A 22,151-nucleotide genomic window follows, 5' to 3' on the forward strand; every position below is an offset into this window, starting at 1 on the left:
GTGCTTGCTTCAGCCACACATATACTAAAACTGCAACAATACAGAGACGCTTAGCATGGCCCTTGAACAAGAACGACAAATAAATCTGTGAAACATTCCATATTTTTTATGTGTAAAATAGACATCTAGCAGGAAGCTACTGTATAGCACAGGGAGCCCATCCTGGCACTCTCTGATGACCTAGAGGGGTGGAATTGGTGATGGTAGGGGGAGGTTCAAGAGGTAGGAGATATATGTATATATCTATAGATCTATCTATATATATATAGGCAAGAATACTGGAGTGGATTGCCATGCCTTTCTCCAGGTACGTGTGTATATGTATACACACACACACACACACATATAACTAATGAAGTGTAAAACTATATCTATTTTATTTTATTCTAATGCAAACATAGCCTAGTATTACAAATATATATAATAAACTGCATAAATACAACCAAGCAGAACCCTAAGAGGTCTTCCCAGAACAGACCACTCCCAACCATGTCCTCCACATGCTTCTTGTCTGTAGAAAAACCTATCTCCTAGGTTTTCCCCAAGTTCCAAAGAGTATATTTATAATCAGAGATGTAAGAAAAATTCACAGAAAAAGAAAAAAAGTCAAGCAAGACAATATAATAATAGTGTAGCCATTCAACAATTAGATAAAGTCAAAGACCTTCTGTAACTCCTCAAGGGCTACACATAGTATTCTGAGCCATATCCTTGGAGCTGTTTTGCAGATACTGAAACCCCCATCAGGTGGAAAAAATTAACTGTATGTTTCCCACAAGAATGTAGACTCCAGTCCTTTTGGAACCAGATGGTTGATGTTGACTCTAGATTACCTCAGCACCAACCAATCACAAGAATGTCCACCAGCTGATCACATATCCTAAAAACCCTTCTCCCTCAACCTGTCTTTAAAAACCTTTCCTGGAAACCCTGTGGGGAGTTCGGGCCTCTGAAGTACTAGCTACCTCGACTCCTTTATTGCTTTGCGTTGCATTAGTCGCTCAGTCGTGTCCAACTCTTTGCGACCCCATGGACTGTAGCCTGGCAGGCTTCTCTGTCCATGGGATTCTCCAGGCAATAACACTGAAGTGGGCTGCCATTCCCTTCTCCAGGACTCCTTCATTGGTTCCCTATAATAAACACTGCACTTTCCTTCACCACAACCTGGTGTCAATAGATTGGCTTTACTGAGCATGGGCAAACAGACTCATACCTAGTTCAGAAGCATACACAGACTGAAGTAGAAAAATTGACTGATCTCTTAACTGATAAAGGAAATAAACAGTATTATAATACTAAGCAGTTATTTGTGATTTAGAAAAAACTTTAAAAATTATAATAAAGAGTTCTTCGTAATCATGATAAAGTGTGTTTATAAAAAAAACTCAGCAAATGTCATATTTGATGGTAAAATGGTATGAGCAATCCATTTAAAACGAGAAACAAGGTAATGATGTTTGAATTGTTGTTTGTACTAAACACTGTAGTATATTTACTAACTAATTCAGTACGAAAAGAAAGTTTGATGATCTCAAAGTAGAAAACAAATAAATAATTAAGAATATCAGACTTTCCTGGTGGTTCTGTCGGTTGGGAGTTGGCCTACCAATGCAGGGGACATGGGTTTGATCCCTGGTCTGGGAAGACCCACATGATGCAGGACAACTAAGCATGTGCACCAGAACTACTAAGTTCCCACTCTTAGAGCTTGGGAGCTGCAACTACTGAAGAGGTGTGCCCTAAGTCCCATGTACTGCAACTACTGAAGACTGCACATCCTAGAGTTCAGCCTCTGCAAGTAGATAGTCGCTACTCACTGTAAGTAGATAAAGCCCACATATAGTGATGAAGACCCAATACAGCCGAAAAAAGAGAGAAAAGGATATCAATGACCATTAAAACAAGGATCTTTGAAAGTTCAAAAAATTTTATAAATGTGTATCACTTATTTAAAAAGCATTAAGACACAAATTACCATAATAAATAAAAGAAGGGATGTCTTTATAGATCCACACACATAAAAATAAGAAAGCACTAGCAACAAATTGTGCAATTAATTGGATGGCTTAATGAATTGGCCACTTTTCTTGAAGACAAAAATTACATAAAGTGACTCAATGCAAAAGAGAGTATCTAAATAGCCATATATCTGTTAAGAAAGATAAACTTTAATAAAACCATCACATATAGAAAGTTCAAACCCACAAAGTTAAAGAGGGGAATTTTATTATATATGTAAAGAAGAAATAATAACAAACCTATATAAATGCTTTAAGAAAATGGAGAACAAATGAACCTTCCCAACTCATCTCTTGAGGCAAGTATTTCCTCATATATTTTTAGGAAAAACCATTACCAGAAAACTATGGACTGATACCATTCATAAACATTTACTCACAAAAATCAACACATTAGCAAATCAAACCCAGCAACACATAAAAGAAGCAGCACATAAAGACACAGTGATCTTTATCCTGGGCATGCACATTTCGTTCAACATTCAATCAAGGTAATCCATCACATTAACAGAATAATGGAGAAAAGTCATATGATCATCTCAACAGATGAAGAAAATATGTTTTAAAAATCAAAGCATTCACCTAGAGGGGTGGGATGGGGTGGGAGGTGGGAGGAAGTTTCCAGAGGGAGGGGACATATTTACACCTATGGCTGATTTACATTGATGAATGGCAGAAACCAACAAATATTGTAAAGCAATTATCTTCCAATTAAAAATAAATTTTTTTTTAAAAAATTGAACTATTCATAATAAAACACACCCATGAACTAAGAAAAAAGTATTCTTCTTCAACATTGTGAGCATACTTACAAAACCACCTACTAACTGAATACTTAATGGGAATACTAACTAACTGAATACTTAATGGGAAAAGATTGAATGTTTTCCTCCTAAAATCGAGAAGAAGGCAAAGATGTCCACTTTTATAATTTTTTTTGTAACATTTTACTGACAATTCTGACTAGTAAAACAAAAGAATAAAAAAGGAACACAGACTGGAAAGGAAGAGGTAAAACTATGTATCAAATCATGCAGAAAAGAAATAGAAAAAACTAAACACCCATTTTAAAAAGCAGGGACATTACTTTGCCAACAAAGATCTGTCTAGTCAAGGCTATGGTTTTTCCCGTGGTCGTGTATGGATGTGAGTGTTGGACTGTGAAGAAAGCTGAGCGCCGAAGAATTGATGCTTTTGAACTGTGGTGTTGGAGAAGACTCTTGAGAGTCCCTTGGACTGCAAGGAGATCCAACCAGTCCATTCTATAGGAGATCAATCCTGGGTGTTCATTGGAAGGACTGATGCTAAAGCTGAAACTGCAATACTTTGGCCACCTCATGCGACGAGTTGACTCACTGGAAAAGACTCTGATGCTGGGAAAGGTTCGGGGTGGGAGGAGAAGGGGACGACCGAGAATGAGGTGGCTGGATGGCATCACCGACTCTGTGGACATGAGTCTGAGTGAACTCCGTGAGTTGGTGATGGACAGGGAGGCCTGACGTGCTATGATTCATGGGGTCGCGGAGAGTCGGACACGACTGAGCGACTGAACTGAACTGAACTGAAACATCCATTAAATTTCTCAGTACAATAGTAATAGAAGAACATAGTCTCCATCTAACAAATGGCATCAAAATAACAAAGAAGACTTCAGCTGACTGCATTTAATGAACAAACGCTGGATTTTTCCCCCTAATATCAAGGATGAGGGAAAGTCACTAGTCTCCTTTTCTATTTAACATTGGACTGGAAGCTCTCACAAGTGCAATAAGGCAGGAAATAATGAAAACAAACTACAGTTGGAAGGGGAAAAAAATCAAACTCTCTTCCTCACCGTTCCGTTCCGTTCCGTCGCTCAGTCGTGTCCGACTCTTTGCGACCCCATGGACTGCAGCCTACCAGGCTTCTCTGTCCATGGGATTCTCCAGGCAAGAATACTGGAGTGGGTTACCGTTTCCTTCTCCAGGGGATCTTCCCGACCCAGGGATCGAACCCAGGTCTCCCGCATTGGAGGCAGACGCTCAGAAAAGAACATAATATACAGAGAAAAACCTAAAGAATCCACAAAAACACCACTAATTCATGTAAGTGAGTTTAGCATATTTGTAAAATACAAGTCAGTATATAAAAAATCATGTGTATTTTACATACTGGCAACAAACAATTTAAAATCAAAGTAAAATATCACAATAGCACCAAAAATGTAAAATATTTTGGCAGGGAATTAATAAAATATGTGTAGAACGTGTAAAATGGAAAGTACAAAATTAGTACTTAATTTCTAAGTAAAGTAAAAGTCACAAAGAATGCTTATTTAAAGACTTAATAAGATTTCAATTCTATTGATCTTTAGAGTCAATACAATCTTGATTTATATGCCAAGCAGGGGGATTCCCAGGTGGTGATAGAGGTAAAAAAACCTGCCTGCCAATGCAGGAGACTTAGGAGACTGGGGTTTGATCCCTGGGTCAGGAAGACCCCCTGGAGGAGGGAATGGCAATTCACTCCAGTATTCTTGCCTATAGAATCCCATAGACAAAGAAGCCTGGCAAGCTACAGTTCATGGAGTCGGATAGAGTTGGACATGACTGAAGTGAATGATTACACATGTACATACCAAGCAGGAAGTGTGTAGAAAGTGAGAAACTGATTCTAAAACTTATATACAGAATAATGTTAGCAGGATGGTTTAGTAAGAGATCCCAGTCTCTATCTCCCCAATGGAAAAAAAAAAAAAAACAAAACATTGGACAGGCAGATGTTAATGAAAATAGTTCTGACAGAGCTCAGGAGTTCAGTTAAAAAACTGAAGCAACACAGTAGTACTGCAGGAAGGGGCACCCCTTCCAGGGGCCAAAAGGGGGCTCCAGTCAAACACTTGAAATGAAATGTCCAAGGAGACACACGTGCTGACGAGGTAAGAGACTTTATTGGAAAGGGGTGGCAGGACAGAAAGCAGTAGGGTAAGAGAACGCAGGAGAACTGCTCTGCCACATGACTCACTGTCTCAGGTTTTATGATGATGAGGTTAGTTTCCGGGTTGTCTCTGGCCAATCATTCCAACTCAGGGTCCTTCCTGGAATTGCATGCACTGCTCAGCCAAGATGGATGCCACTGATGATTCTGGGAGGTGGTAGGACATGCAGCATCTCCTTTTGATCTTTCCCAAATTCTTCTGGTTGATGGTGTCTTACTAGTGCCATGTTTCATACAGGACTTCCTGTTGTAAAATAACTCACACAAATGGTTACTATGGTGCCTGGCCAAGGTGGGCAATTTCAGTCAGTGTGTTTCCCCTAACAGTAGCATGAATTAAAATGAGGGAAAGTTGTGGAGGAAACCAACAGCCAGCACAACTACTACATATGCCCACAGCTCTCACCACAGAAGGTCTCACAGGTTTCAAGGTCTCAGAGTCCTGGTGCTGAGTCCCTCCACTCTCCCTAATAGGACCCATGACAGCTAGTGCCTCCTTGGAACTCCACACAGCCATCATGCATACAGCTAAGCTATCCCTGGTACTGAAGCCAGGTGCATACATGCTACCAGCTATGACCTCAGCAACTGAACTTGTGCCTGCAATCAGACCCAGATTTTAACACAAGCCCTATCCTTGCCACGATGCATACTCCACTGCCCCTGTGCATTTACCTACAGCCTCACAGCTGAGTCTGTGCACACTCCTGGCACTACCAACCACCACCACCTGCCCTAGTTTCCTATTACTGAACCCAGAGACACTGCTGAGCACCATTACACTAACAGTGAAGACTCCAAAAGGAAATTAAGAAAAGATAAAATACTTAGAATGAATCACAAAGGGGGAAAAACTTCTACATTGAAAACTACAAAATACTGATGAAAAACATTAAAGAAGACACAAAGAAGTAGAACAACATCCCACATTCACAGATTGGAAGACTAATGTTGTTATGATATCCATACCACCAAATATGATATAAACAGTCAATGAATTCCCAGATTCCAAGACATATTTTTTAAATTTTTTTTCTTTTTTATTGGAGGCTAATTATTTTACAATATTATATTGGTTGGTTTTGCCATACATTGACATAAAGAACTAGAAAAATGGTCATAAAAATCATATTCAACCACAAAGGAATCTGAATAGCTAAAACAATCTTGAGAAAGAAAAACAAACCTGGAGGTACCACACTTCTTCGTTTCAAAACATATTACAAAGCTGCAGTCATTAATATAGTACGATACTAACATGCAGACATATAGACCAGTGGAACAGAAGAGAGAGCCCAGAAAACACACACTCATACACGTACACTCAACTGATCTTTGACAAGGTTGCCAGGAATACAAAATGGGAAAAGATGATCTCTTCCATAAATAGTGTTGGGAACTACTGGATATGGTAAAGAAAAAGAATGAAATTTTATTTTTATCTTATACCACACACACAAAACAATTCAAAATAGGTTAAACACAATGCCTGAAACTGTAAAATTACTAGAAGGAAACATAGGGGGAAAACTGTATGACATGGGTTTGGCAATGATTTCTTGGATATTAAAACCAAAGCACAAGAAACAAAAACAAAAGAGGACAAGTGGAACAAAGTAAAATAAAAAGTTTCTGCTGAGCAAAGGAAATCATCAACAAAGTGAAAATGCCACCTACATAATGGGAAAATATTTTCAAACCACATATCTGATAAGAAGTTAATATCCAAAATAAAAAAGGATTCCCACACTAGGCTTCCCAGGGGTCGCTGGTGGTAAAGAACCTGCCTGCCAATGCAGGAAACATAATGAGACATGGATTTGATCCCTGGCTGGGGAAGATCCCCTGGAGGAGGACATGGCAACCCACTCCAGTATTCTTGCCTGGAGAATCCCATGGACAGAGGAAACTGGCATGCTGCAGTCCATGGGGCCACTGAGTTGGGACACAACTGAAGTAACTTAGCATGCACACAAAAGTACCTACACCTCCATTAAAAGAAAAAACCAAAAAACATTCCAACTAAAAATTAAGCATTGGACCTGAATAGACAGTTCTCCGAAGAAGATAAAAGAAGGGCAAGCAGGTATATAAAATGTTCTCAATATCAATAATTATCAGGGAAATATAAAGCAAAACCACACTGAGATGTCACTTCATACTTATTATAAAGGCTATTTTTAAAAAACACATGCAAGTACTGGTATGGATGCCGAGAAACTGAGACTGTAACCTGGCACAGCCATTATAGATAAGAGCATGGAGGGCCTTCAAAAACTGAAAAATACAATGCCATCTGATCCAGCAACCCCACTTAAGGGTATTTATCTAAAAGAATTAAAATCAAGATCTCAAAGAGATATTGCAATCCCAGGTTCATTGTACCACTATTCGTGGAACATGGGGGTAACCCAAATATCCATCTATATATTTATATAGATAAATAAAATGTGATATATATATATATATATACACACACACACACACAGTGGAATATTATTCAGTCTTTAAAAAGAAAAAATTTTACTATATGCAGCAATATGGATGAGCCTTAAGGACATTATTGCAAGTGAAACAAGCCAGTCACAGAAAGGCAAATTCTGCTTGATTCCACTCATATGAGGCAGTATATAAAGTGGCTAGTTAAACTCAAGAACTCCCTGGTGATTCAGTGGTTAGGACTCCATCTCTCATTGCAGAGGGCCCTAGTCAAGGAACTAAGATCTCACAAGTTACATGATGCAACAAAGATATAAAACTATTTTTAAAGTATTTTTTATTAAAAAAAGAAAGCATTTAGAGCGATAGAAACAGAAAGTAGACCAGTGGTTGCCAGGGGCTGACAGTAGTTGGCAAACGGGAATATCTGTTGGCAGGTTATACAATGTGTAAAATGCAACACTTCTGGAGAACTAATGTACAATATTGTGCTTACAGTTAACAAGACATACAAAGTCATTAAAAATGTAGATTTCCTGAGGGAAGTGTTAGGGCTGCTGGGACATTGACACAACAGGTATAAACTGGGATTGTCCCACTTATAGGAGATAAAGAAGCTTCAATTTTGGCTCCTTTTGGGATGGTGTTTGTCATTTTTCTACCAGGTATACTACTATGACTGAGTCTTCTTAACGTGTCATTTCCTAGGTTTGAGTTCACTTAGCTAATGAGAGTACATGAGCTTAGCACACAAGCCTGATATCTATGGCTATGTGTCCATTGGTCAGTCTCTTTTGCCATTGAAAGTAATTTAACTCTGCTGATGAACTAGGCTGTCTTTGTCCTTTAGTTATAAGCATAGAGCTGAGCAAGCCAGGGGACAAAAGACCTGGCACATTCTGTCTGGTCAATAAATATTTCAATAAAGGAGACATTGTTGGAGGTGTTATTGAAAGCCACCAACTTCCTCACCTCACCTGAGAAACTGTTTCTGTCCTTGTAACAGTAGTGATCTTGGCAGAGATTCTATGGCTGTAGGTGTATGATTCATATAAACAAATAAATATGTAATAGAAATTTAAATGAAGAATCAAAAAGCTTAAAAAAAAGAATGTACATTTCATATGGTTTTCCATGACAATAAAAATATAATTTGGAAAATAGAACAGAAGGGTCTGCTATCAAGTAGCTAGATTAACAAATTTTGGTATACCAACATGAAGAAATACTACTTGGTAAAACCTAACCTAACCTATCGCTTGGAGAATTTTGAGCATGACTTTACTAGTGTGTGAGATGAGTGCAAATGTGTGGTACTTTGAGCATTCTTTGGTATTGCCTTTCTTTGGGATTGGAATGAAGACTGACCTTTTCCAGTCCTGTGGCCACTGCTGAGTTTTCCAAATTTGCTGGCATATTGAGTCCAGCACTTTCACAGCATCATCTTTCAGGATTTGAAAGAGCTCAACTGGAATTCCATCACCACCACTAGCTTTGTTCATAGTGATGCTTTCTAAGGCCCACTTGACTTCACATTCCAAGATGTCTGGCTCTAGGTCAGTGATCACGTTATCGTGATTATCTTGGTCGTGAAGATCTTTTTTGTACAGTTCTTCTGTGTATTCTTGCCACCTCTTCTTAATATCTTCTGCTTCTGTTAGGTCCATACCATTTCTGTCCTTTATCGAGCCCATCTTTGCATGAAATGTTCCCTTGGAATCTCTAATTTTCTTGAAGAGATCTCTTGTTTTTCCTATTCTGTTATTTTCCTCTATTTCTTTGCATTGATTGCTGAGGAAGGCTTTCTTATCTCTCCTTGCTATTCTTTGGAACTCTGCATTCAGATGCTTGTATCTTACCTTTTCTCCTTTGCTTTTCGCTTCTCTTCTTTTCACAGCTATTTGTAAGGCCTCCTCAGACAGCCGTTTTGCTTTTTTGCATTTCTTTTCCATGGGGATGGTCTTGGTCCCTGTCTCCTGTACAATGTCACGAACCTCCGTCCAGAGTTCATCAGGCACTCTTTCTATCAGATCTAGTCCCTTAAATCTATTTCTCACTTCCACTGTATAATCATAAGGGATTTGATTTAGATCATATCTGAATGGTCTAGTGGTTTTCTCTACTTTCTTCAACTTAAGTCTGAATTTGGCAATAAGAAGTTCATGATCTGAGCCACAGTCAGCTCCTGGTCTTGTTTTTGCTAACTGTATAGAGCTTCTCCATCTTTGGCTGCAAAGAATATAATCAATCTGATTTCGGTGTTGACCATCTGGTGATGTCCATGTGTAGAGTCTTCTCTTGTGTTGTTGGAAGAGGGTGTTTGCTATGACCAGTGTGTTCTCTTGACAAAACTCTATTAGCCTTTGCCCTGCTTCATTCCGTGCTCCAAGGCCAAATTTGCCTGTTACTCCAGGTGTTTCTTGACTTCCTACTTTTGCATTCCAGTCCCCTATAATGAAAAGGACATCTTTTTTGGGTGTTCGTTCTAAAAGATCTTGTAGGTCTTCATAGAACCGTTCAACTTCGGCTTCTTCAGCATTACTGGTTGGGGCATAGGCCTGGATTACTGTAATATTGAATGGTTTGCCTTGGAAATGAACAGAAATCATTCTGTCGTTTTTAAGATTGCATCCAAGTACTGCATTTTGGACTCTTTTGTTGACCATGATGGCTACTCCATTTCTTCTAAGGGATTCCTGCCCACAGTAGTAGATATAATGGTCATCTGAGTTAAATTCACCCATTCCAGTCCATTTTAATTCACTGATTCCTAGAATGTCTATGTTCACACTTGCCATCTCCTGTTTGACCGCTTCCAATTTGCCTTGATTCATGGACCTAACATTCCAGGTTCCTATGCAATATTGCTCTTTACAGCACCGGACCTTTCTTCTATCACTGGTCACATCCACAACTGGGTATTGGTTTTGCTTTTGCTCCATCCCTTCATTCCTTCTAGAGTTACTTCTCCACTGATCTCCAGTAGCATACTGGGCACCTACCGACCTGGGGAATTCCTCATTCAGTATCCTATCATTTTGCCCTTTGGAGTTGGTGATGGACAGGGAGGCCTGGCTTTCTGTGATTCATGGGGTCGCGGAGAGTCGGATATGAGCAACTGAACTGAACTGAACTGAACTATTCATGGGGTTCTCAAGGCAAGTATACTGAAGTGGTTTGCCATTCCCTTCTCCAGTGGACCACATTCGGCTGTGGTCCATGTGATCAGATCAACTAGTTTCCTGTTACTATGTTTTCAGTGTGTCTGCCCTCTGATGCCCCCTTGCAATACCTACCGTCTTATTTGTGTTTCTCTTACCTTAGTCGTGTAAAATCTCTTCACAGCCACTCCAACAAAGTGCAGCCTCTGTACCTTACCTTGGACGAGGGGTATCTCCTCAAGGCCGCCCCTCCTGACCTTGAACGTGGAATAGCTCCTCTCGGCCCTCCTGCGTCCACGCAGCCACCACCTGTTGGACGTGGGGCAGCTCCTCTCGGCCGCTGGCCCTGGCTTCAGGCGTGGGGTAGCTCCTCTCAGCGCGCCTCTTTGTCTGGTCGGTTGCGCCGGGGCCGGCGTCTCTCGCGTCTGCGCCACCGGGGCCGGCTGGCAGAAAGTGAAGAGGAACTCAAAAGCCTCTTCTTGAAAGTGAAAGAGGAGAGTGAAAAGGTTGGCTTGAAACTCAACATTCAGAAAACAAAGATCATGGCATCTGGTCCCATCACTTCATGGGAAATAGATGGAAAAACAGTGGAAACAGTGTCAGACTTTATTTTTGGGGGCTCCAAAATCACTGCAGATGCTGATTGCAGCCATGAAATTAAAAGACGCTTACTCCTTGGAAGGAAAGTTATGACCAACCTTGATAATATATTGAAAAGCAGAGACATTACTTTGCCAACAAAGGTCCGTCTAGTCAAGGCTATGGTTTTTCCCGTGGTCATGTATGGATGTGAGAGCTGGACTGTGAAGAAAGCTGATAGCCGAAGAATTGAAGCTTTTTAACCGTGGTGTTGGAGAAGACTCTTGAGAATCCCTTGTACCGCCAGGAGATCCAACCAGTCCATTCTAAGGGAGATCAATCCTGGGTGTTCATTGGAAGGACTGATGCTAAAGCTGAAGCTACAATACTTTGGCCACCTCACTCGACGAGTTGACTCACTGGAAAAGACTCTGATGCTGGGAAAGGTTGGGGGCGGGAGGAGAAGGGGACGACAGAGAATGAGATGGCTGGATGGCATCACCGACTCTGTGGACATGAGTTTGAGTGAACTCCGGGAGTTGGTGATGGACAGGGAGGCCTGGCATGCTGTGATTCATGGGGTCGCGGAGAGTCAGACACGACTGAGCGACTGAACTGAACTGAACTGAAATTTTTGGTAGAATTCATCTGTGAATTCGTCTGGGCCAGGGCTTTTGTTTGCTGGAAGATTTCTGATTACAGTTTCAATTTCCATGCTTGTGATGGATCTGTTAAGGTTTTCTATTTCTTCCTGGTTCAGTTTTGGAAAGTTGTACTTCTCTAAGAATTTGTCTATTTCTTCCAAGTTGTTCATTTTATTGGCATATAATTGCTGATAGTAGTCTCTTATGATCCTTTGTATTTCTGTGTTGTCTGTTGTGATCTCTCCATTTTCATTTCTAATTTTATTGATTTGGTTTTTCTCCGTTTGTTTCTTGATGAGTCTGGCTAGTGGTTTGTCGATTTTATTTACCCTCTCAAAGAACCAGCTTTTGGCTTTGTTGATTTTTGCTATGGTCTCTTTTGTTTCTTTTGCATTTATTTCTGCCCTAATTTTTAAGATTTCTTTCCTTCTACTCACCCTGGGGTTTTTCATTTCTTCCTTTTCTAGTTGCTTTAGGTGTAGAGTTAAGTTATTTAGTTGGCTTTTTTCTTGTTTCTTGAGGTATGCCTGTATTGCTATGAACCATCCCCTTAGCATTTCTTTTACTGTCCAACAGGTTTTGGGTTGTTGTGTTTTCATTTTCTTTCGTTTCTATGCATATTTTATTTCTTGTTAGATTTCTTCTAAGATTTGTTAGTTATTCAGCAGCCTGTTGTTCAGCCTCCACATGTTGGAATTTTTAACAGTTTTTCTCCTGTAATTGAGATCTAATTTCACTGCATTGTGGTCAGAAAATATGCTTGGAATTGTTTCAATTTTTTTGAATTTACCAAGGCTAGATTTATGGCCCAGGATATGATCTATCCTGGAGAAGGTTCCGTGTGTGCTTGAGAAAAGGTGAAATTCATTGTTTTGGGGTGAAATGTCCTATAGATATCTATTAGGTCTAACTGGTCTATTATATCATTTAATGTTTGTGTTTCCCTGTTAATTTTCTTTTTAGTTGATCTATCCATAGGTGTGAGTGGGGTATTAAAGTCTCCCACTATGACTGTGTTATTGTTAATTTCCCCTTTCATACTTGTTAGCATTTGTCTTACATATTGTGGTGCTCCTATGTTGGGTGTGTATACAGTTATAATTGTTATGTCTTCTTCTTGGATTGATCCTTTGATCATTATGTAGTGTCCTTTGTCTCTTTTCACAGCCTTTGTTTTAAAGTCTATTTATCTCATATGAGTATTGCTACTCTTGCTTTCCTTTGGTCTCTATTTGCGTGGAATATCTTTTTCCAGCCCTTCACTTTCAATCTGTATGTGTCACTTGTTTTGAGCTGGGTCTCTTGTAGACAACATATATAGGGGTCTTGTTTTTGTATCCATTCAGCCAGTGTTTGTCTTTTGGTTGGGGCATTCAACCCTTTTACTTTTAAGGTAATTTACTTTGCCATTTACTTTATTGTTTTGGGTTCGAGTTTATACACCCTTTCTATGTTTCCTGTCTAGAGAAAGTCCTTTAGCATTTGTTGGAGAGCTGGTTTGGTGATGCTGAATTCTCTCAGCTTTTGCTTGTCTGTAAAGCTTTTGATTTCTCCTTCCTATTTGAATGAGATCCTTGCTGGGTACAGTAATCTGGGTTGTACGTTATTTTCTTTCAACACTTTAAGTATGCCCTGCCATTCCTTTCTGGCCTGAAGAGTTTCTTTGTAAGATCAGCTGTTATCCTTATGGGAATCCCCTTATGTTTTATTTGCTATTTTTCCCTTGCTGCTTTTAATATTTGTTCTTTGTGTTTGATCTTTGTTAATACAATTAATGTGTGTCTTGGGGTATTTCACCTTGGGTTTATCCTGTTAGGGACTCTCTGGGTTTCTTGGACTTGGGTGATTATTTCCTTCCCCATTTTAGGGAAGTTTTCAACTATTTTCTCCTCAAGTATTTTTTCATGGTCTTTCTTTTTGTCTTCCTCTTCTGGGACTCCTATATTCGAATGTTGGGGTGTTTAACATTGTCCCAGAGGTCTCTGAGATTGTCCTCATTTCTTTTAATTAGTTTTTCTTTTTTCCTCTCTGTTTCATTCATTTCTACCATTCTATCTTCTAGCTCACTTATCCTCTCTTCTGCCTCCGTTATTCTACTGTTGGTTCCCTCCAGAGTGTTTTTGATCTCATCTGTTGCATTATTGATTGTATATTGACTCTTTTTTATTTCTTCTAGACCCTTGTTAAACCTTTCTTGCATCTTCTTGATCATTGTCTCCAGGTTATTTATCTCTGACTCCAATTCATTTTCAAGATTTTGGATCAGTTTCACTATCATTATTCAGAATTCTTTATCAGGTAGGTTCCCTATCTCTTCCTCTTTTGTTTGGTTTGGTGGGCATTTATCCTGTTCCTTTACTTGCTGGGTATTTCTCTGCCTTTTCATCTTGCTTATATTGCTGTTTAGAGTGGCCTTTCCGTCTTCTGGCAGTTTGTGGAGTTCTCTTTACTGTGGAGTTTCTTCACTGTGGACGGGGCTGGATGGGTGTCTTGTCAAGGTTCCCTGGTTAGGGAAGTTTGTGTCGGTGTTCTGGTGGGTGGAGCTGGATTTCTTCTCTCTGGAGTGCAATGAAGTGTCCAGTAATGAGTTATGAGATGTTAGTGGGTTTGGACTGACTTTGGAAAGCCTGTATATTGAAGCACAGGGCTATGTTCCTATGTTGCTGGAAAATTTGCTTGGTATGTCTTGCTCTGGAACTTGTTGACCCTTGGGTGGTGCTTGCTTTCAGTGTAGGTATGGAGGCGTTTGATGAGCTCCTATCGATTAATGTTCCCTGGAGTCAGGAGTTCTCTGCTGTTCTCGGGATTCGGACTTAAGCCTCTGCCTCTGGTTTTCAGTCTTATTCTTCCATTAGCCTCAAGACTTCTCCATCTGTCACTTCCAAGGCGGCTCCCTCTGTTTTAGCTTCTTCTTTTGCTGGTCTCTTATGTGTCTAATTTCCTCTCCACACAAGGGGGCGGTGGTGGAGGACACTTTTTTATGCTCACTTGTTCAGTCCTGTTGTGGAGAGGGAGGAACGCTGCAAACAAATATCACTGGTGTCTGTGGGGAGTGATCACAGTGTCTCGGGCCACACTGGGTTTTCCCCTGCTCAGCATGTATGTGCTTTCCCTGTTTATACTGCTTAGGCTCTAGGTTGCTTTGCTGGGAACTAGGTTGCTCTGCTGGGAACTGTCTGAGGCTGGCGCTGGGTTGTATGCACTTCCCAATTTTAAGGCGCTCAGGTTCAGGTACTCGGGTACTTCACAAAGGAGCAGACTTGGTTGGGCCTGCGTTTTGTGCCCTTCCCTGGTCTGAGCAGCTCAAATGACCAGGTGTTTGACGAGCACAGTCACTGCAACTTATCACCTTCCTGGTCCCTGCCGCTTCTGGGTGTACCACCAGCGCACCTCAGGCGGATGTCGACTGGCCAGAATCCCAAGAAGTCTTTGTTAGCAATGAGGCCTGCTTGCAGTTTGGTATTGGATGCCTCTCTGGGCCCACAATTGCCCTCTTCCAGCAATGGCTGCCCTACCCTGCCTGTCTCGGTGGGGGATGGGATGTCCACAGCTGGCTAGTTCTAGTCAGCCTTTTGTTCTGTGAGCGGGACTGGTGGCGTCTTAGGTTAGGGCTTTTCACCTTTTCGAGGGGTAGCTATCCCACAGTCTGCTTTGCTATCTCAAGTTAGCTTCCTCAGATTGCCCTCAGGGCATTCAGGTCCGGTCCTTACTCTAAGAAATGCAGCCCACGCTCCCTGCCCAGCCCCTTCTTGCTAGTGTCAGATGCGTGCTTCTGTGCTGCTTATCCACTGGGAGTTACCATTGGGCACGTAATCTGTGGGTTTTAATTATTTATTTTTCCTCCAGATTATGTTGCCCTCTCAGGTTCCAAGGCTCGCCACAGACTCACCAGTGAGTGTTTTCTGGTGTTTGGAAACTTCTCTCCTTTTTAAGCCTCCCTTCCCAGGATGGATCTCCGTCCCTACCTCTTTTGTCTCTCTTTTTATCTTTTATATTATTTCCTAGCTCCTTTCAAAGACAATGGGCTGCTTTTCTGGGTGTCTGATGTCCTCTGCTGGCATTCAGAAGTTATTTTGTGGAATTTACTCAGTGTTCAAATGTTCTTTTGATGAATTTATTGGGGAGAAAGTGGTCTCCTTGTCCTATTCCTCTGCCATCTTCCTCCCTCCCCCTCTCTCTAATTTTCTTGAAGAGATCTCTAGTTTTTCTTATTCTGTTGTTTTCCTCTATTTCTTTGCATTGATCGCCGAGGAAGGCTTCCTAATCAATCTTTGCTTTTCTTTGGAACTCTGCACTCAGATGTTTTATTCTTTCCTTTTCTCCTTTGCTTTTCCCTTCTCTTCTTTTCACAGCTATTTGTAAGGCCTCCCCAGACAGCCATTTTAGTTTTCTGCATTCCTTTTCCATGGGGATTGTCTTGATCCCTTTCTCCTGTACAGTGTCATGAACCTCCATCCATAGATCATCAGGCACTCTGTCTATCAAATCTAGTCCATTAAATCTATTTCTCAATTCCACTAAATAATCATAAGGGATTTGAAACCTATATGCAGGTCAGGAAGCAACAGTTAGTACTGGACATGGAAGAACAGACTTGTTCCAAATAGGAAAAGGAGTAGGTAAAGGCTCTATATTGTCACCCTGCTTATTTAACTTATATGCAGAGTACATCATGAGGAACGCTGGGCTGGAAGAAGCACAGGCTGGAATCAAGATTGCCAGGAGAAATATCAATAACCTCAGATATGCAGATGACACCACCCTTATGGCAGAAAATGAAGAGGAATTCAAAAGCCTCTTGATGAAAGTGAAAGAGGAGAAGGAAAAAGTTGGCTTAAAGCTCAACATTCAGAAAACGAAGATCATGGTATCTGGTCCCATCACTTCATGGCAAACAGATAGGGAAACAGTGGAAATAGTGTCAGACTTTATTTTGGGGGGCTCCAAAAATCACTGCAGATGGTGATTGCAGCCAGGAAATTAAAAGACGCTTACTCCTTGGAAGGAAAGTTATGACCAACCTAGATAGCATATTAAAAAGTAGAGACATTACTTTACCAACCAAGGTCCATCTAGTCAAGGCTATGGTTTTTCCAGTGGTCATGAATGGATGTGAGAGTTGGACTGTGAAGAAAGCTGAGCGCCGAAGAATTGATGCTTTTGAAATGTGGTACTGGAGAAGACTCTTGAGAGTCCCTTAGACTGCAAGGAGATCCAACCAGTCCATCCTAAAGGAGATCAATCCTGGGTGTTCATTGGAAGGACTGATGCTAAAGTTGAAACTCAATACTTTGGCCACCTCATGCGAAGAGTTGATTCATTGGAAAAGACTCTGATGCTGGGAGGGATTGGAGGCAGGCGCAGAAGGGAACGACAGAGGATGAGATGGCTGGATGGCATCGCCGACTCGATGGACATGAGTTTAAGTGAACTCTGGGAGTTGGTGACGAACAGGGAGGCCTGGCATGCTGCGATTCATGGGGTCGTAGAGTCAGACACGACTGAGCGACTGAACTGACCAAGCTCTAGTAGTTTCCTGGTAGAGTCTTTAGTGTTTTCTATGCAGAGGATCATGTCATCTGCAAAAACTGAGAGTTTTACTTCTTTTCCAATCTGGATTCCTTTTATTTCTTTTTCTGCTCTGATTGCTGTGGCCAAAACTTCCAAAACTACGTTGACTGTAGTGGTGAAAGTGGGCACCCTTGCCTTGTTCCTGACTTCAGGGGAAATGCTTTCAATTTTTCACCATTGAGGATAATGTTTGCTGTGTGTTTGTCATATATAACTCTTATTATGTTGAGGCATGTTCCATCTATTTCTGCTTTCTGGAGAGTTTTTATCATAAATGGATTTTGAATTTTGTCCAAGGCTTTCTCTGTATCTATTGAAATATCATGTGGTTTTTATCTTTCAGTTTGTTAATGTGGTGTATTACATTGATTGATTTGTGGATGTTGAAGAATCCTTGAATCCCTGGGATAAAGCCCACTTGGCCATGATGCATGATCTTTTTAATATGTTGTTGGGTTCTGTTCGTTAGAATTTTTTAAGGATTTTTCATGTATGTTCATCAGTGACATTGGCCTGTAGTTTTCTTTTTTTGTGTGACATCTTTGTCTGGTTTTGGTATTAGGGTGATGGTGGCATCATAGAATGAGTTTGTAAGTTTACCTTCCTCTGCAATTTTCTGGAAGAGTTTGAGTACGATAGGTTTTAGTTCTTCCCTAAATTTTTGGTAGAATTCAGCTGTGAAGCCGTCTGGTCCTGGGCTTTTGTTTGCTCGAAGATTTCTGATTACTGTTTTCATTTCCGTGCTAGTGATGGGTCTGTTAAGATTTTCTATTTCTTCCTGGTTCACTTTTGGAAAGTTATACTTTTCTAAGAATTTGTCCATTTCTTCCAAGTTGTCCATTTTATTGGCATACAGTTGCTGATAGTAGTCTCTTATGATCCTTTCTAAGTGGATTAAAGATCTAAACGTAAGATCAGAAACTATAAAACTCCTTGAGAAAAATATAGGCAAAACACTCTCTGACATAAATCACAGCAGGATCCTCTATGACCCACCTCCAAGAGTAATAGAAACGAAGGCAAAAATAAACAAATGGGATCTAATTAAAATTAAAAGCATTTGAATAATGAAGGAAACTATAAGCAAAGTGAAAAGACAGTCTTCAGAATGGGAGAAAATAATAGCAAATGAAGCAACTGACAAAGAATGAATCTCAAAAGTATACAAGCAACTCCTGCAGCTCAATTCCAGAAAAATAAACGACCCAATCAAAACATGGGCCAAAGAACTAAACAGACATTTCTCCAAAGAAGACATACAGATGGCTAACAAACACATGAAAAGATGCTCAACATCACTATCAGAGAAATGCAAATCATAACCACAATGAATCCAAAAATCTACAAGCGATAAACGCTGGAGAGGGTGTGGAGAAAAGGGAACCCTCTTACACTGTTGGTGGGAATGCAAACTAGTACAGCCACTATTGAGAATAGTGTGGAGATTCCTTAAAAAACTGGAAATAGAACTGCCATTCGACGCAGCAATCCCACTTGCTGGGCATACATACTGAGGAAACCAGAATTGAAAGAGACACGTGTACCCCAATGTTCATCGCAGCACTGTTATAATAGCCAGGACATGGAAGCAACCTAGATGTCCATCAGCAGACGAATGGATAAGAAAGCTGTGGTACATATACACAATTGTATATTACTCAGCTTTTAAAAAGAATACATTTGAATCATTTCTAATGAGGTGGATGAAACTGGAGCCTATTATATAGAGTGAAGTAAGCCAGAAAGAAAAACACCAATATAGTATGCTAATGCATATATATGGAATTTAGAAAGATGGTAACAGTAATCCTATATATGAGACAGCAAAAGAGACACATGTAAAGAACAGACTTTTGGATTCTGTGGGAGAAGGCAAGGGTGGGATGATTTGAGAGAACAGCATTGAAACATGTATATTATCATATGTGAAACAGATCACCAGTCTAGGTTCTGTGCATGAGACAGGGTTCTCAGGTCTGATGCACTGGGATGACCCTGAGGGATGGGATGGGGAGGGAGGTGGGAGGGGGGTTCAGGATGGGGAATCAGCCTACACCCATGGCTGATTCATGTCAATATATGGCAAAAACCACTACAGTATCATAAAGTAAATAGTTTCCAATTAAAATAAAAATGTTTAAAAATAAATAAGTAAGAAAAATATAGATCTAATAGTTGATGACTTACAATATGTCACTTCAGAAGGAAACAACCACTAGCAGAAATATAGAAATGACCCCCCAAAAGAATTGTTATTACATAATTTATTTGCTACCTGGTGTGAATAAGTCACTTAGTTCTCTGAAACTCTCTGGGCCTTTCTACCTATCAAGTGGCTTACCAACCTTGCTGTTAGGATTAATTACATTATGTGTAGTACCCAGTGTAGCATCTGATGTGCTCAATGATACGTGGCTGTTGCTATGGTAACTGGGTTAGTAACATAAAAGCTATGACAAGGATAAACAGTGTATTGACAAGCAAAGACATCACTTTGCCAACAAAGTTCATATAGTCAAAGCTATGGTTTTTCCAGTAGTCATGTATATGTGAGAGTCATACTGTAAAAAAGGCTGAGTGCCAAAGAATTGATGCTGGACAAGACTCTTGAGATTCCTTTGGACAGCAAGGAGATCAAACCAGTCAATCCAAATGGAAATCAACTCTGAATATTCTCTGGAAGGACTGATGCTGAAGTTGAAGCTCCAATACTTTAGGCACCGGATGCAAAGAGCCAACTCTTTGGAAAAGACCCCAATGCTGGGAAAGGTTGAGGGCAGGAGAGAAGAGAGTGACAGAGGATGGTATGGTTGGATGGCATCACTGACTCAATGGATATAAGTTTGAGCAAGCTCTGGGCTATAGAGAAGGACAAGGAAGCCTGGCATGCTGCAGTTCATGGGGTATCAAAGAGTTGGACCCGACTTAGTGACTGAACAAACAACAATAATACAATAATTAGGTATGTGGCCTTAGATAATAATAGGTTTCACACACCAAAAATAAGGCCCTTCTAAATTTCTCAAAATCTTTGAGTGCTTGAACGAGAGGTTCTCCAACTTCTGTGCCCATCTGGGACCACAAAGTTTCAGTGGTCTTGCAGATTCTAAAAGGTTGATTTAAAAATCAACATTTTTGAATTGTTTTTCTCTCTAACCCTTTAATCTTTTATTTTTGACTATCATTTAACTTAGCAGCAATGAAAATTTGGATTCATACAATTATGAAAGGTAGTTGATAAGTGAGGTTGAGTGCCTCATACTGCAAGATTTCATGAGCCTTATAAAGTCAGCTGGACCTCCTTTCAGTACTGCCTGATGTGCTGATTAGAAATGTCCCTGTACCAGAGGGGTGGCATGGGGAGGAAGTTGGGAGGGGGGTTCAAGATGGGGAACACATGTACACCTGGGGCAGATCCATGTCAATGTATGGCAAAACCAACACAATAATGTAAAGTAATTAGCCTCCAATTAAAATAAATAAATTTTTTAAAAAATATGAAGAACTAAAAATAATAATAAATAAATAAATAAATGTCCCTGTCAAATGGTTCTTTGTACATAAGAATGCATTGCTTAGATTCATCTATATATGATAAAAATATGAATTTAAGTAGAATCAAAATTAGGTCTAATTAATATGTGAGAAGAAACTAGGCATTAGAGAAATAATTTCAGTGGTCCTGTAAGGAAGCAATCAGTTAAATATACAAGGACATTCTAAACTAAAATGACTTCATATCACCATCAATTAAGGTAAAAAAGAATTGCACCATTATAAGAACAGACAGAAAGTGGAAAGTAACCTAACAACTAAACATGATAGAGAATTTTCTTTGGAGTTTGATTCACACATGTAACAGTGGGAAAAAAAAAATCTTTAGCTGAAACTCTAGGATATCAATTCATCTCATACAAGAATACAAATAAGCCCTTAATCTGTTCAGTTTTTATTTTGTACTTTTCAACAACATTTTAGACCTCTTTAGTATGACCTGAACACTTAATACTAAGTCTGGCAGAGCATCCAACCCTTGGTATATGTAAAATCAAGTTGTAGAAAGAACAAAAGTGAATTTAAAGGCCTATATTCAGATAGCATGTCAAAGAAGAGCCGGGACTCCTCACCGCTTACCCCAAGTCCAAACTTCAGCTCCCAGAATGTGACCTGCTTGGCCAGAAGGTAGAGACATTTTACCAGTAGTGCCACTCTTTTTGTGGGTTATGCTAAGAGTAACCTGACAGAGGCTTAGACCCTAGGATAAAATATAGTCCTTTCCTTGTACCTTCACAAATTTCCTACTATTAATGCAGCTACCTATTTCATGCTCTTAGAATTAGGCTGGGGCATTCAGGACACTCGCTCATGTGGCACATCCTGTAATTCACACTTTACAGCATAAGGAGTTTCCACGGTAACAACATTCCTGCTGGGGTAGCTTCTTCCATCAACTCCGTTCCTCCTGGTCCAACACTTACTGGGGGTCCTGGGCAGTGGTACTAAGTGTCCCTGAAAAAAAAATTCCGACTCCTCAAAAGTCATCCACCTAACAATTAGAAAATGGTAAATGCCTCTGGGTGGAAGAGGGGACCTGTTTCAAGCTTGCTCAGGGCATCTCCTGAGTCACTCATCAGTAACAAAAGGACACTTAAAGGACTAAAGGTTCTGCCCCTGTGCTAAAAGCCAGAGTGAGATATGCTAGCTGTGACCACAAATAACAGTTTTATCCTTCCAGGCTGGTGATGACAAGGGTTACCTGTATC

The 22,151-nt window shown here is 40.2% G+C and overlaps 1 non-coding gene across 1 annotated transcript; it reads left to right on the top strand.

The window, feature by feature from the left end:
* On the top strand, window positions 1-107 carry LOC129547406 (U6 spliceosomal RNA). The gene has a single exon (XR_008684079.2). It is a non-coding gene; the product is annotated as a U6 spliceosomal RNA (small nuclear RNA).
* The last annotated feature ends 22,044 nt before the right edge of the window (window positions 108-22,151 follow it).

The sequence above is a fragment of the Moschus berezovskii genome, chromosome 22 (assembly GCF_049115385.1).
Source record: "Moschus berezovskii isolate FMDL1 chromosome 22, NW_MosBer_1.0, whole genome shotgun sequence".
Classification (NCBI taxonomy): Eukaryota; Metazoa; Chordata; class Mammalia; order Artiodactyla; family Moschidae; genus Moschus; species Moschus berezovskii.